Source organism: Pan troglodytes, chromosome 3, assembly GCF_028858775.2.
Source record: "Pan troglodytes isolate AG18354 chromosome 3, NHGRI_mPanTro3-v2.0_pri, whole genome shotgun sequence".
NCBI classification, from domain to species: Eukaryota; Metazoa; Chordata; class Mammalia; order Primates; family Hominidae; genus Pan; species Pan troglodytes.
In genome coordinates, this window is record NC_072401.2 from 163,728,001 (window position 1) to 163,744,563 (window position 16,563).

Consider the following 16,563-nt stretch of genomic DNA (forward strand, 5'->3'; position numbering starts at 1 on the left):
TTTCATTTGTTTTCAAGTGCCACATCAAATCTCATTCATTTGAAAGCCTTCCTAAAACCTGCTATTTATTATTCTTCTCTAGAGTCTTGTTTATTCTGTCATTACATTTCTCTCTGTGCGTGTTTTTGACTTATCTAGCAATTCACAAGCTTCTAGAGGGCAGGTGATGTATTTTATAATTGTATATTCTTATTATACCTAGGCGAGTACTTTGCACTTGCCTTGATGTTCAGTAAGTGCATTCAGCTCTAAATCTCCATGTGATGCACTACGTTCCAACGGTAATATCCAGGAATATACTGTCTAGTTTATATCTGAAAATGAAACACAACTTTTGTAAACCCTTCGTGTGTGTATCCCTACAGGGTAACAGACAGAGATGAGACATAAAGTCAAATGTCACCTTTCAGGTGAGGACAAGGAAAAAATATAGTTTATTTTGAGGAACATGCTACCACAGAAATCTTGATACTTTTTCAGCAGTAAAAATGCTGAATTTTAATAATCATTATTCCAACTGCTCAGGTTATTAGAATTTTATTCTTTTGCATTGATATAACCTTAGATATCTGAAGAGAATATGTAAATTATTCAAGTAAACATGGATTATTACTGAATAGAAAATTACAGTGAAAATGAAATAATATAACCCAAATTTCAATTCAACCGTATTTCAAAACATTCCTAGTATTTCTTCAATTAATAAAATCTATGGAAAAATTTTAAGTAAAAGTAAATAGTCCTAAGCATATGAATTTTAATTCTACCCTGCCAAATGATTTTTGGTAGAAAAATATCCCCCTTTGCCAATACTTGAAATTCTCATAAAGCTTTAATTTATTTTATAGCTTTTAGTTAAATTATATAAGGAAGAATTTAGACATATGAAATACATGTTGAGAGAAAATCAAATATCTGAGTGCTTAATAATATAATATTGAAGGAGTATTAGAAATTTTTTTGCAAAATTCAGTTTTTCACCCCTTCCTGTATATGACATTATATTTAATTAGAATTTTGAAATTTATAGCATTATGAAATTTACTTATTAAAATACAACTTCTCAGGCAGGCGTCGTGGCTCACTCCTGTAGTTCTAGCACTTTGGGAGGCCAAGGTGGGCAGATCACATGAGGTCAGGAGTTCAAGACCAGTCTGCACAATATGGTGAAACCCTGTCTCCATTGAAAATACAAAAATTAGCCAGGCATGGTGGCATGCACCTGTAATCCCAACTACTTGGGAGGCTGAGGCAGGAGAATTGCTTGAACCCAGGAGGTGAAGGTTGTAATGAGCCGAGATCTTGCACTGCACATTCCAGCCTGGGCGACACAGAAAGACTCTGTCTTAAAAAAAAAAAAAAATTCAGTATACCTTCACAATGTCTATTACAATTGACTCATTTCTCAAGATCACTTCAATATTCAGTCCATTCACCCAGGTCTTTGGGAATGACAGTGTTGAAGATCAGGAAGTGGAGATTAGATGGAGGAACCTTCTTCCTCTCCTGATGTTTCCTTCTATATGGAGGAACAACATTAGTGTAACACATAACGCTCCTGGTTTCTTTCTGTTTCCTTACAGAAAGTTTTTGAGGAATGTTACGTAGCAAAATAAAATCCAGGAACACTAGAATAGTTTATAGATGCCCCTGGGAAGGCAGAGCACATTCTTTCTAAAGGAAAAAGCAGGAGTTCTCTGAGAGTAGAATTTGGGAAGGAAAAAATAGAAGCTAGGCTTGTTCTCCATAGGTCCTTTGTTGTTGTTCTAAGATTATTCTTCTCTGCCTTGATGACTTAGGTTTTACAGGTTGGGATCATGGCACATGGCTTGACTTCAGACATTAGTAAGCAATATTAGTAACCCAGTCTTTTTGTTTGTTTGTTTTTTAAGGGTTTAGATTAAATTACGTAAATAAATTTGAGGCTGTCAACAGCCTAAATCAAACATGTATGGTGACTTTTTTTTTTACTTCTGTTGGTAATGGTGGCATTTGAAAAAATTATCCATAGGCATTAAAAAAATATGCCTACAAACCTCAAGCCTTAAGCAAAAGTGCATTGAGCTTGATAAAGGTGCTGAACATCCTGGATTTAAGCAAACTAAGAGCCTCATGGATCTCAGAAGCCAAAATGCACTGTATGAGGGCAGCCAATGCCACATCACTCGCAGAGCCTTCAAAGAGGAGGAAAGGGGCAGGCCTGGAGGTCTGGGGTGTGCTGGCTCTCCAGTGCAGTCTGTGGCAGCTCGACTTGCTCCACCCTGCATCTGTGGAGGCAAGTGGGAGGCTCAGGAGATACCACCAGTGAGCTGCAGAGGATGGAGTCATCAGGTTTATCTGAATCAAGAATTCATTTGTATGGAAAAGAACATCTTCATATACCTACCACTTAGATTTTAAAGAACAGAACAGTTATTTGCTATTTGCAATGTGCTTTTCAGCCTTGTCTGCAAGGAATGACTTTTATACTGCAAGGCAGCTGGAGTCCAAACATGCTACATAATATTACTGAGGTTCTGGTTTAAAATTTATTATTGTCAAGCTTAAATCTGATGTTTCAAATTCCACTTTGCATTCAGGGCTAAAAGGGAAATGGTGAAAGAACTTAGCTTGTATTCAGACATTTGAAAAATAATAAATTAATTTAGATGATGATGTTATAGTTAGTTGGCTATTCAAGAATTTCCTGTGCCTTGAGAGAATATGTTAGATTAATTTGTGGAACTAAGACCATAAAAGAAAGCATAACACAAAAGGGATATGATAGAAAGGCAGATGGGCTGATGGTAGACTGAGTCCATGCTGTGGTTCTCCTGGGTGAGATTATCCAAGTCAAGAAAGTGAAGGTGAACATGATTTGTTTGAATGGATGCATTTGACAGGCTCAGAACATATTGACCCTAAAATCTTTTTTAAAAGTCTAGATAAAAATATAAGATGGTTAAAGGAAGCAAGGCATTTAGATCCAGAAAATTGCTATCTTTTTACATAGAAGAGAAGAGACTAACTTTATAAACAGGTTAGTAATGGCTTTTTTTAAAAAAAGAAGAAGGAAAGCAGGAAAATAAGATAAGTTCTTTTCCATTATTGCATTAAAAACAGCAGCTATAAATGCTACTCCAGGTTGAAAAATTCAAAATTTGAGAAGAGATAGTGGCTTGAAGAACCCATGGCAGATCAATTGCCCTCACTATGTTCCTAGTGCAAACTTTCAGAAGCATCAATGGCTGGATAAATTTAGAAATCTTCTTAGAGTGATTTTACAATCAAAAATGGAGTAAAACTTTCCCACAGAGGTAGAACTTACAGATATGAACAAGTGTACCACAGTAAGGCAGTATAATGAGTTACTCTGGCAAGGGGCTATAAATGTTAGTCCACTGAAGGAAGGGAGGCTGGGTCACTAAAGAGTCATATGCATTGCAACATTAGTGTAGCAGAAACACAGAACTCAAGAAAAAAGGGAAGTGTGAGGGATTTAGTTTCGCTTATCATTCCAGATCTGCTTACTTGGTTTGATTCCTGACTGTATGACTCAAATCACAGCTTAGCTCTTCCTTCAGTCATGGAGCCAAATCAAAAAGTTTCCATCGTTTTCAAAATAGTTTCTGGAATATGTGCTTCTTCTCTGATATTCATGGGTATGCCCCAGTAACGTGTCATGCCACACCACAGGCTGCCCACTAAAGCACAGATATAACTTAGCCTGAACCCAGAAAGAACCTTGCAGTGTAATGGGATATGGGGGGTGATGGATAATTTCAGATTAATTCTTCTCCCTTCCTTATGATGGATGAACTATTCGCTGACCAAGTAGCTTCATACAGTTTTGTTAAAAATGTCCTGTGAAAACAAATAACTAACTAGTCATAAACTGTGAGGGCCAGGTTGGTAAAGCACTGCCTCTATGGCTCTTCAACATTCTCCTCCTTTCTACTTTTTTCTTTACTCTTCAATCTCCGTGTTTGTACTTGCCATAAAATAGCATGTCAGCTTTTCCAAAGTCTCTGGTTTTAAGGAAAGTTTAATTGAGACAGGAGCTTAAAAGGAGTTTCATATGCTGGATGAGAAGACAAACTATACAAATTAAGACTTGGCAAGGATGTTTTTACTCTACTTTCTTCAATTTCAAAATAAAGTGGTCATGTTTCACTAGCCACTCTCTGAGAAAGGAGGGAATGTTCATTAGATACTACTTTTCTCACAGATACAGTAAATACCCTGCCATAATTAACCTCTTGTCGGGAGTCTTCTGATTGACTTACTCTCAAAGCTCATGAATCTGGGCAACTGGCATCCACCTACGGGCATCCTAAGGTGTCTGAAATAAAGTATATTCTCATTCTCTAGCCTTATTTGCTCAGATAGCACTGAGTTTCTGTTACGGTTTTGGCCAAAACTAAATTCTGGGTTCTAAAAGCATACTTTTGAGTGGAATAACTTTGTCTAGGTTTTGGAAATAAGCTTCTTTTCAGAACTTGCTTGATAAAAATAGACTGTGATAATCTTTGGACTCTCTGAAAAAGAGGCACACAAAATTTGGTATTGAAGTAATTCAAATTGTAAGGTTGTAAGAGAATCACATCAACCCTATGGAAAACAGCTGGCAGGGCTGCAGCTGCTGAAGGAAGCAACATTACAACCAGGCTCTGACATTCCCTAGGGCTCATTCTGAGCAGGATAAGAAATGGAGAAAATTTGATTTTCTTTAAAGGAGCTTGATAATGGATTTTTTTTGAGTTTTAATTCCTTTGGACTTTAGTGTCTCTAGATTTTAACTTACATGGGGATTTAGTCTTCTTATTAAATTTCTCTAATGGCTTCCCCAGGCTTCAAATAAGAATGAGTTTTCTAATTATATTTGGAGTATCTCCATGTTCCTGGCATTTTTGAGCATCTTTATAATGTTATACTACATCAGTATAGAACTTTGGATGAATTACAGTTCACAACATGACTGGACATAATTTGGGAAGTCAGAATTAGAATAGATTGTCAAATTTGGAGGCAGCAGTCTTAGAGTTAAAGCTATTTTTTTCTGACCCATTTCAGCATCTTTTGGAGACAGATATCTACACTAACCATGAGGATATCTGTAGTCTTGATTGAAACAGGATTTGTAAATTTACAAAGTCCTACAACTGTCCTGATAAATTCCAAGGAGGTTGATCACACAGAAGATTAAACATAGGCTTAATAATTTAGTTGAATCGTTTACAAGTAAAGTTTTAAAAAATATGGATAAAGGTGGTAGACATTCCCTCTGCACTTATTCTCTACAATTTTCCCTTAGAGTCAGTCTTTGCAAGTACCCCTGTGGTTACTCCGTGCAGGTTTGTCCTGCTGTAATTATGATCATCGGACCTGTGGTGTGCAGATCACATAACAGATGGGCTGAATGCTGTCATCATGTAGATTATCTGCAAGCATGTTCTCAGAATAAGCAGAGAAAAGCCAAATTCTTTACAACATCTCTACCTAAGTTGTTTTTGTTTTTTCAGATAAATTATTTGACTAATATGAGCCCTAAAATAAAAGTAAATGCATTGTTCTCTGATAAACTGATTATTGATATTTCTATTACATCATACTAAAATTATTATAAATGTTATCTGGTACCTATGAGATGACCATATAAGGAGGCAGATGTGTTAATTTTACAACAGAAAGTACTCTGTTTCAGTACTGGGTGTCTATTGCCATTTTGAAGAGTAGTTTAAAGCAGGCTAATTTTCAAACAACAATGCAGAATATTCAACTGGAAGGCATATCATTTTCTGGCTTTCATGTTGTTCATTTATTTTCATACTTCCAGCAGACCACTAAGCATATTAAAATCAGAGAACAATGGGATCAGCAGAACTTTAAAGTATGTTTGAGAATGAGACAACAAAATGGATGGCACTTTCTCCTAATATATAAAGGTTTGATAAGTTCATCACACTCAAGATTTTCAAAATGTAATTTTATCTCACGTAAGTCATGGTTCTTCCAGAGTCCCTTATTTAAACTTCCGTAAATGCAAATTTCCCTACTCCTCTTACCTTTCTTAGATCATATTGTCCAACTCATTATACCTTCTAATGCATTGCTGCCCGGGATTATACTGTGGGTTCCTATCTCGAGCCCCTTGCTTTGCTAGAACCCCTCCAGCCTGACTTTGTCTGTTCCCCTCCTTGCAAGGCAAGCAGTTCCTGGGGCTAAGTCCAGTTCTGTGAGTTGCCCTCCTCTGGGTCTTGCTCCATGTAATCAGACCCCAGAATTCCCTAACAATAGCCCTGTGCCTGCTTCCAGTTCCTACATAGGCCCCTTCTCAGATAATGCTTGTTTTTAATTTTCCTAGGGGGTAAATGGTAGAAAGGGCATGTGGTTAGGAGTAAGAGAAGAGAAGTAGGGCAAACCAAGGTGTGTGGGCAGGTGGAGTGCTTTATTTATACTCTTGGTTCAGGACTTACCACTTTTAGAGTTGGGCCTGGTTAAAAATGTATTAAGCAAGATTATGTAAGTTAGCATACTTCACCCAAACAGCATAAGTTTTACAGTGTTAGAATATTGTTTTCCATTAAATTGTCAAAAACCCTATTGATACCTAATACTGTAGTTAATTGGTGATAATACTTTGAATTTGTGAATAATTATTTCCTTATTTTGCAGCATATTGTGTAAGAGTAACGATTTAATAATTGTCAGATGCTTACTGGTAATATTATTTTAGATTCTTTCTTCCTTCACCATTGTTGGCAGTAAAGCCTACTTGTCATAACTTTTTTCTCTGCCTACATAATATTTGTGTTTTGTGTCCGATAGCTTTACATTTCTTTAATTTAAAAAAAAATCAGTGCCATCTGCTAACTCAGTATTTTTTCTCAAGTTCCAGAAAACTTGAGAAGACACTGTGCCCTAAATAAGACCCAAGTCAGTTCCTGCTCTTCTGGGACTCCACGGTTAATAGTTCTATATTAAAGGAGTTACATATTTTTCTGTCTTGCATATCAGTGTAGACAGATCTGTCTTCTTCACTCACTATCTCCATCAATTACATGCTGAATACATTTTAATTACAAACTTTGGAAACAATATTAGAAGTATGAATTGTCCATATATTATTTATAGTATCACTGCAGTAACTAATCCACTGATAACTAAATATATTATCTTAATAAAATACTTAATGTCATGTTGCAGGATCTGCAGCCCTTTGATAATATTATTCGTGTTATTTGGGACTATACATTTGACTTTGTCAGTCACCTATAAGGAAAGATTTTTTTCTCCCCACATCTGAAATTTGGTTGTTTGTGTGATACAGCACACATTTTTTCCACAATTGAGGGAAATGAAATTTTGGTAATACATGTGTAATTCCTAAAGCTGCTTAAGAAATAAAAATAATTTGCACTAATCATGATATATGTATGCTACCTATTAAAACTCTAGCTAATCATAACATATGATCTAGATACCAACTCATTTTTCAATTCATTATGAAAATGTGTACTTCCAGATTTGCAACCTCAATTCTTGAAATGTTATAGATGACAATAAATGTAAACAATTAACATTAGTCTATGCTACATTGTTTTTCTGGATTATATCTTATAAAAAATGACTGAAAGGAATATATTTCCTATTATTTATACATAGAACATGGTGGAATGTAATTAATTTTGATTAAAAAATGTATCATATTTCTACTTAGAAATATCCTATATAATTTATGGTGGATTGTATTAAATACTTTCATATGATTGTATAATGGCATTTGGTACCTAAATACATCTTACTCCTTCACTCAGCACCTACTCACAAATATATTCTCAATATCTTTTATGAAGCAGACACTTGTCGGAGCATTTATAAAGATACAAAAGTGGATTTCTTGGTTTTAGCCATTAAATAAACTGGTTCTCTCTCTCTCTCTCTTTCTCTCTCTCTTTCTCTGTGTGTGTGTGTGTGTGTGTGTGTGTATGTGTGTGTTATGATATGGTTTTCAAAAGATGGAAAGTGAATTAATTTTATATATTTACATATAGACGTATATATAAATATATATGCATTTATTTTTATAATATTTTTACAAAACTTTAGAGACATTGTTGTGAATTTAATATGAATGTATACATATATATATATATATATATATATATATAAGACAGATATTCAGAAACTGCAATTTGCTTTAGACTTAATGAGCATCTATTGAGTACCTACAAGATTCCAGGTAATATGCTAAATAATGTCTCATATATTATTACATTCATTATCTTATCTGAGGTTCACAAAAAAATTTCCAAAAATATCTTCAAATTATAAATAAGAAAGTTTATAGCAAATGAAAAAATATATGATTATCCATTTGAATAAATGGCACTGCACTTTCATTCCTCGATTAACCAGGGTCATGGGACACAGGCCCCATGGACAAATTTATGCTATGGACAAAATTTAAATACTTAAGTTGTTGAACAAAACGGATTCAAGGTAAGTCTGTTTGGTGAAAGTTAAATTCAATATTAAAAAAATAGATAATTAGGTTTAATGCTACAAATGATATCCTCTAATAGTTATTTAAGGAGTCCCTCAGTCTTCGTTCACATATTAAGGCACTCAATAAATTATAAAATATTTAAGTTAGCAATTATTAAGTATTAACTATGAAATTAAAACTGCTTCTAATACTTCTGTAGATAACCATAGTTAACACTCACCATAGCCTCAATAGATGGGGACTATTGTTTGACTCTCAATTAGAGAAGAGAAAATGGAGTCTTAGACTACTTAGGTATCTTGCCTGTAGTCACCTGGCTAGAGAATGTCAAAGCCAAGTTTTAAGGTAGGCCATTTGACTGTTCATCACATGGCATAATTATTTGACTCTATTTTACCAGGCAGATGAAAATTAACTTATTTCTTATTTAACTAAAAGAAAAAAAACAGAAAAAAGTTACTTATTATTTAATTAAAAGAAAAAACAGAAAACAACAAAAACAAGCAAAGATAAAAGTATTTCAAATATTTATGATTTTTCAGCAAATATCATGTACCTTGTGCTGATTGAACCAAATAATTATTGCATTATTAGTCACTTCATGAAAGGTCCTTTCATGTTTTAATTTTACTTTTTAAATGTTTTAAATTGCTATAAAAGTGAGTAAAATTAATCTTTTCTTTAAATCAAATAGCAATTTTATTGCTTGTATTTTAGAAAAAGTTTAAGTCTGTCTCCCATTTTATATTGTTCAAGTTGTTTACATTTTTATTTGCTGTGATAAATACATTTTTCAATTGAATCCTGGCATCTAAATTATTAACCTATTTATTCAAATGTTGAGAAGACAGAACTTCCCATCTTGCAATGGATACAGTATAGTCTATACTGGCTACTACTAGGCAACTGCAAATAAGCATTTTTTTATATATAGGTCTATCCCAAAATAGAAAGATTTAACTGTATTGCATTGAAATAGGATTCATAGGGATAATTTCAAGAATGACAATCTCAAGTAAAAGCAGTACAATTCGTTACATTTAGCTTCAAGCGTTTATTAACAGCACAATCTTGGCCAAGTATTTAATCTCCAAGACTCATTTGCCTTATATGTAAAATTATATCTCCTTCCCAAAGATATTTTTCAATATTTAATAAGCTGAAGAAATAAACAATAGGTTTATGAAACATGGTAAGAGATTTATAAATATTAGCTCTCCTTTAAATCCTTTATAACACACACAGCAAAAACACAAATACACACACAAATAAATCATAACCAATAGAATACTACCCAGCCTTAGTATGAAAGAATGAAATCATGTCTTCTACAGCAACATGGATGGAATTGGAGGTCATTATCTCAAGGGAAACAACTTAGAAACAGAAAGTCAAATGCAGCATGTTCTCACTTAAAGTGGGAGCTAAATAATGGACATAGAGTGTGAAATAATAGACATTGGAGATTTTGAAAGGTAGGAGTTTGCTGGGTAAGAGATAAGAAGTTATGGCTGGGCACGATGGCTCACACCTGTAATCCCAGCACTTTGGGAGGCCGAGGCGGGTGGATCACGAGGTCATAAGTTCAAGACCAGCCTGGCCAATATGGTGAAACCCGTTTCTCCTAAAAAATACAAAAATCAGCTAGGTGTGGTGGCGGGTGCCTGTAATCCCAGCTATTTGGGAAGCTGAGGCAGGAGAATTGTTGGAACCTGGGAGGCAGAGATTGCAGTGGGCCGAGATTGCACCAGTGCACTCCAGCCTGGGTGACAGAGCAAGACTCTGTCTCAGGGAAAAAAAAAAAAAAAAAAAAAAGTTACTTAATGGGTACAATGTAGACTATTTGGACTATTTGGGTAATGGCTACACCAAAAGCCTAGATTTCACCACTATGCAATATATTCATGTAACAAAACAGCATTTCTACATTTTACATTTAAACAAGTAATTAAAAAACCACATCTATAACTTCATATTATAATTGCATTAATTATATATTACTTACATAATATATTAAACATGATATGTCATACAATCTATAATATTGCATTTCATATATTAATATTGTATATTAACACTGTATATAATTTACATATATCCTCCATACCAAGAGTTTTAAAGAAACTTAAAACACAATTTATTAAAAATTATAATAGATAATAATGTTCTACGCTGTCCATGAAAGGATAGCAATTTGTATGGCAAATTAGAAAGATTGCCATATAAAGAAAAAAATAAAACGTAATGGTACCTTCTAGGGTAAACCATAAGTTAGACTCCTTTGTGTTCTAAGTCATCCTATTAAAGTCATTGCTGCTTCATATCCCTGAGAGAATAAAATGTTTATGAACCCCAAATAGAGCCAACAGGTGACATAGAGCCCTTTCCCTTTATGAATTCATGCAAATTACATCATGACAATTATGACTTAATCCCCATGATTCTAAACCCCTGGAAAGAGTTTTAGGCACAAGATTAAGAGGCAGATAGAACTGGAGGTCATATCTTAAATGAAACAAGCCAAGCAAAGAAAGTCAAATATCACATATTCTCACTCCTAAGTAGGGACTAAAAAATGTGTACACATGGATGTAGAGAATGGAATGATTGACAGGTAATGAAGACTCAAAAGGGTTAGAAGACGGGAGGAGGAGGATGATGAGAAATTAGTTAATGGGCACAATTTACATTATTTGACTGATGGGTACCCTAAAAGCCCTAACTTGACCACTATGTAATCTGTGCCTGTAACAAAACTACACGTGTATCCCCATACATTTGTACAATTTTTTTTAAAGAGACCTCTCATGGTCTCAGGATTTACAAGAAAAGCTACCTGATCTTTTTAGGTGATTTTAGTTGCTTTCCGGAAAACAGGGACTATCGTGTGGTATGGTAAGGTTTCCTAGGACCTGCAATCTAAGACTCAGGAAGAAATGATTTTTTAATTTTGTTCAGTAGTGTATCTCCAGTGCTGAAAACAATGGCATATAGTTGATGTTCAACACTTAAGTCTGAATAAGTGACTGTATGAAGCATAACATCTAAGTTAAAAACTTCTTAGAGTTATGTTTGCAAGCTAGATTGCACCGTCTGGTTTTTATATGTGCCTAAACCACACACATGTTTTCTCTACCCTTTGGGCTTAACATCTTGTACCTCCTAGTTGTCATTGCCTGCATCAGTCTTGCAGATGAGTTTGCTTCCCAGAATCTTACCGAAAGAACAAAGTATTATCAATCTCTGATCATACCTTGGTACTTTACATTTCCATACCCGATCCCTAGTTGTTCTTAGTTCTAGAATGAACTGACAAAGATTGATCAAAGATCTTTGTGCCAGACTATAGAATCTGCACTACTTAAGTAAAAGAGATTTATTAAGGGATGTAGAAAATAGCTGATAGGATTGAAGAAAAGGTTTGTGTAGTGAGCTGTTAGAAACAGCTTTTAAAGGTCCATCATAGAACTGGGACATCAAAGGATTTGCTGCCCCTGCATTATCAGAATTAACCATAGGGGAAGACTTTTCCCCTACCTTCTGGCCTCGGGCTTCAGAGCCACACTGCCTTTGCCATTATCTGTGAAAGGAAAATGGGTATCCCACAAAAATGGCCTGGCATTTCAGTAAGTCATTCCATAAAAGACCCTGCTTGCATGAATCTGATAAGAGAAATGTCAAGCAAATCTAGAAGGCTAACTGCAAAGGGATCTGGGAAATGTATCTTTTAATTTACTAGGCCCTGTAAAAAAAGCCTATAAAAAGGAAAGCATGCCATTTGGTGTTTGAAATGGTTAAGTGAACCATTTCGCAGAATCCACCACAGAGCATATGCAAACTTTATTTTAAAAAGGATATTCACTAACACTTCTGAAGCAATACTGGAAGTTTTTTGCAAATATACTTGCATATGTAAAAATATTCCGAATTCACATATACCAAAATGGTAACAATTGTCATTTTTACATGATACATAGATCATCAATATTTACCTTCTTGTGAATATATACAATTCTTCTGAGGGTTATATAAAATAACACAGAACTTGGAAAGCACTTGACAGAGGACCTGACAGATATTTTGTCTTTACTTTTTATTTCCCTGGCACCTAACACTGTTTCTAATATTTAAATTAATACACATTTGTTTAAGTAACCTTCATTATCTGATGCAGCTGAGCTTATCATTACCTTTTCTTTTTCTGAATTCTTCTGGCAAGCTAACATTACCACAACATTTGGGGCACACAGCAGTTGTTTCTAAATGTAGCAGTAGTTAACTACAACCAATAGTTTAAATTAAGTAATTAAGTTTGTTTCTTGTGTTTTTTTTAAGAATTTCAGATAAATTCCTTTATTTTTTTATTCATTTATTTATTTTAGAGACAGGGTCACATTCTATTACCCAGGCTAGAATGCAGTGGCATGATCATAGTTACTGCAGCCTTTAACTCAAGTGGTCCTCCAACCTCAGCCTCTAGAGGGACTAAACTACACACCTGCCACCATGCTAGGCTAATTTTTTTTTATTTTATTTTTTGTAGAGGCAGGGTCTCACTATGCTTTTCAGGCTGGTGTTGAACTCCTGACCTCAAGCAATCCTCCAGCCTCCCAAAACACTGGGATTACAAGCACGAGCCACTGCAACTTGTCCTAAATTTAAATATATGTCATTATTATAACGTCAAATTCGTACTCTGAGAGAATAACGCTTTACTTCCCCCAAAATAAGGAAAATATCTTCTATATATATTTATGGTCAAAGTACTGTCTACTGTATTTTTTTTTCATTGCGGTGCTCCATGCATCATGGTAAAAACAAGATAAGAATAGTGTTAGTCTAAAAATAAATATGACAGGACAACTAGAGGATACTTAATATTGGTAGGTCAGGTATCTTCAAGTTTGGAAAATATGTGAATTGTAACTTATAACTTTGTAAAATAATGATTCAACATAGAAGTCAACACTTCTTGAACTCTAATTTTAACATTATATGAAATTGAGGCTTTTGATAAATATGTTTCTATCATGGATGTACTTAAAACATGATTTTTTTGCATTTTACTCAAAAGGGTTATAGTTAACTTCATTTAATACTTCAAACAGCACTTTGTGGCATATTATATTTACATTACAGGTTAGAAAGGGAGATTAAGAAATCTTAAGTGGGGGATAAATAATTGAGTCTAGTATTCAGAGTCTAAATTCTGGGATAAAGGATTATGTAGAAATTTTTCAATAGCACAGAGCACATTTGAGCAGAATTTCCACTCATTTCAAGTGTCCTGTGGATAATGATTCCATGCATCAATAATTTAAGAAACAATGACATAAATTTTAGTAGAATGATATTATTACTTATTATCTAAGTAATTCAAAATAGTTATTACCCATGTAATGAGTTGCAACTGTGAAATATATCTTATAATTATTTAAAAGGGATATTATTTGTTTTTTGGCATAATAGATAAAACTCTAGTGTATCATATTTAAACAACAAAAAAACCCATCTATCTACTTAGTATCATAGAAGTCATTAGGTATAATACCACTTACAGAATTGTAAACCTTTTTATATGAAATTTTTACATTAATAATTCTAAAAATATTTCAAATAACATAAAAATACTTAAAATGCAATTAACTAAATGCTAAGTTCTTAGGTAAGAAGGATATTCTAAAAAATCCAAGCAAATATACTTTTTTATAAAGCCAAATTTCACGTTTATAGTGTCTGGACAGACAAAGCAAAAACAAAAAAAAAAAACGGAAATGTGATAGAATGTATAATTTTTATTGGCAAATAAAACAGAGATTTTTGTAAGAAAAAAATGCAATATTCATATGAACATTTCAAGAGCTGCTCTTTCATAAAGGCCAACCATTCTAGGTAAGTGAAGTTATTCCTTCAAGCTAAAGAAATGAAGCCATCAAACACATTTTGGTTAATATTACTTGATATTTCTTCAAACATGACATTCAATTATTTCAGGAGACAGCTTATGTATTTTCTTTTTTTTTTTTTTTTTTTTTTTCTTTTTGAGACAGAGTTTTCCTCTTGTCCCCCAAGCTGGAGTGCAGTGGTGCGATCTCGGCCACTGCAACCTACTTCTCTTGGGTTCAAGCGATTCTACTGCCTCAGCCTCCTGAGTAGCTGGAATTACAGGTGCCCACCACCACGCTTGGCTAATTTTTGTATTTTTAGTAGAGACGGAATTTCACCATGTTGGCAAGGCTGTTTGGAAACTCCTGACCTCAAGTGATCCACCTGCCTTGGCTTCCCAAAGTGCTGGGATTATAGGCGTGACCTTATATATTTTTACAAACCTTCCACTAGAAAGCATTTAGCTCTCTGTTAAGTCTAGAATCAAGAAATCTTGTTTTGGTGATTGAAAGAACAATATTGCGATGTTAGTGTGTAGGTTAAGACAATATTGATTTATGCAAATAAAAGCCTACTTAAGCATCTGAATACCATTCATTTTATATCCAATGCAGATTTCAACAAATTCATTATTTATTATTAATAGAAAAAAACCTAAATCAATTTATTCTGTGTTGTTTCCCCCAACATCGCTAATGTGTTGATATCTTTTTAATAGCACTGCCTTCTGGTGGGCAAAATGAGCTGCAAAATAAATCACACTGAAACCCAGACAAATGATCCATTGGATAAGAAAATTTATTGGTGGTAACCTTTTGAAAACTAGAGGATATATGCAAAATGGGGAGAGAAAGATTATGTGTTTGCATAACATGAATTGAGCCCTTCTTAGAATAAATAAGAAACATGACCAGTTACTTTTTGAAAACTCTTCTGGTTGATGAAAATGGGATTATTAGATAGAGAAGGATGTTCTTCTCCCTGCTTCCTGTGGCAGAAGGACATCCATCAGGATCATTTTAAATTGTAACAACTTATTTCCATGAGTTTTTTAAAGGATGGAGAATAAATACTACCCTTATGCCTAGAAAAAGTTATTACTTACATTGAGATCTATACTACTTGAAAGCAATTTAGAGAGGTATTTACTTAATTTACTTAATTTTCTTTTATAGAATTGGTTAATGTTTTATAGAATTGTTAATTTTGAACAATTGCTAATTATTCATGGTTTTATAGAATTGTTTATTGGAACTGAAATTATAATTTTGAATGTTTGTCAAAGTACCAATTATTATATATATAATGGCTTTCAGAATTTGTACTCAACGTTTTACTATTTTTATTTCAAAAACTTGCATTATCACAAAAACATAAATCTCACTCACATAAAGACATGACATATTTTTTAAATAGTAAAGATCATAACTGGAACAGATGTCAGCTAATGAAATCAGAAAATCTTTCAATGAGCTCATTATAATTGAGAATTACATTTTTAATTGATTTATTAGTCAACAATTTGCATTTGTATTGTTAAGTCAAGTATAAAGTTAAGTATTTTGAAATATTTTCGATTCTCTTATTGGTAATTAAAGAGTTGCCAGTTAATCATCTACTATCAAGTTATGCATATGTGACACTGATATTTTGCTGTGAGGTAAGTAATACTCACGAGAGTGCATTCTGCCCTCATTTAATTTTGAAAATTGATTTTTAATAAAATAAATCCGAGAAAATAGAATTGTTCTCATATAATGCAATTGCTATGACATAAAAATTATAGTATAAACCATTTGTTGTCCTCTCACATTCTTTTACAACACTTAATTATTTTTTAAGAATTATTATTACAAATCTACCATAAATAAACTTGTCTGATGTTTATTCAGCATTACTGCTTGCTAAAAACAACCAAGAAAATAAATCATGAATCTCTTGATTGATATTTTCAAGGAGTAAGTTTTCTCATCTTCTAGGTACTTGAGGATTATAAGTATTGAGTATAATAGACAAAAATACTTAATTTTCATAAATCTCACAAACAATGATTAACTTCAAAAATAACTTTTTGGACTAAAAATTAACAAACATATAATTCATAATAATGCATGTATTGGCCAGGTGCGGTGGCTCATGCTTGTAATCCCAGCACTTTGGGAAGGTGAGGAGAGCAGATCACCTGAGGT

The 16,563-nt window shown here is 33.6% G+C and overlaps 1 protein-coding gene across 3 annotated transcripts in view; it reads right to left on the bottom strand.

Moving 5' to 3' along the window:
* FSTL5 (follistatin like 5) overlaps positions 1 to 16,563 on the bottom strand; it is an 816,338-nt gene that overhangs the window by 625,339 nt on the left and 174,436 nt on the right. Inside the window, exon 1 of one of the 3 annotated variants that reach the window (XM_063809978.1) lies at positions 10,740 to 10,760. The exons of the other annotated variants lie outside the window; for them this stretch is intronic. The gene's annotated coding sequence lies outside the window, so the exon portion shown is untranslated. Of the gene's footprint in view, positions 1 to 10,739; positions 10,761 to 16,563 lie in introns of those variants that run through there. 3 annotated transcript variants of the gene reach the window in all.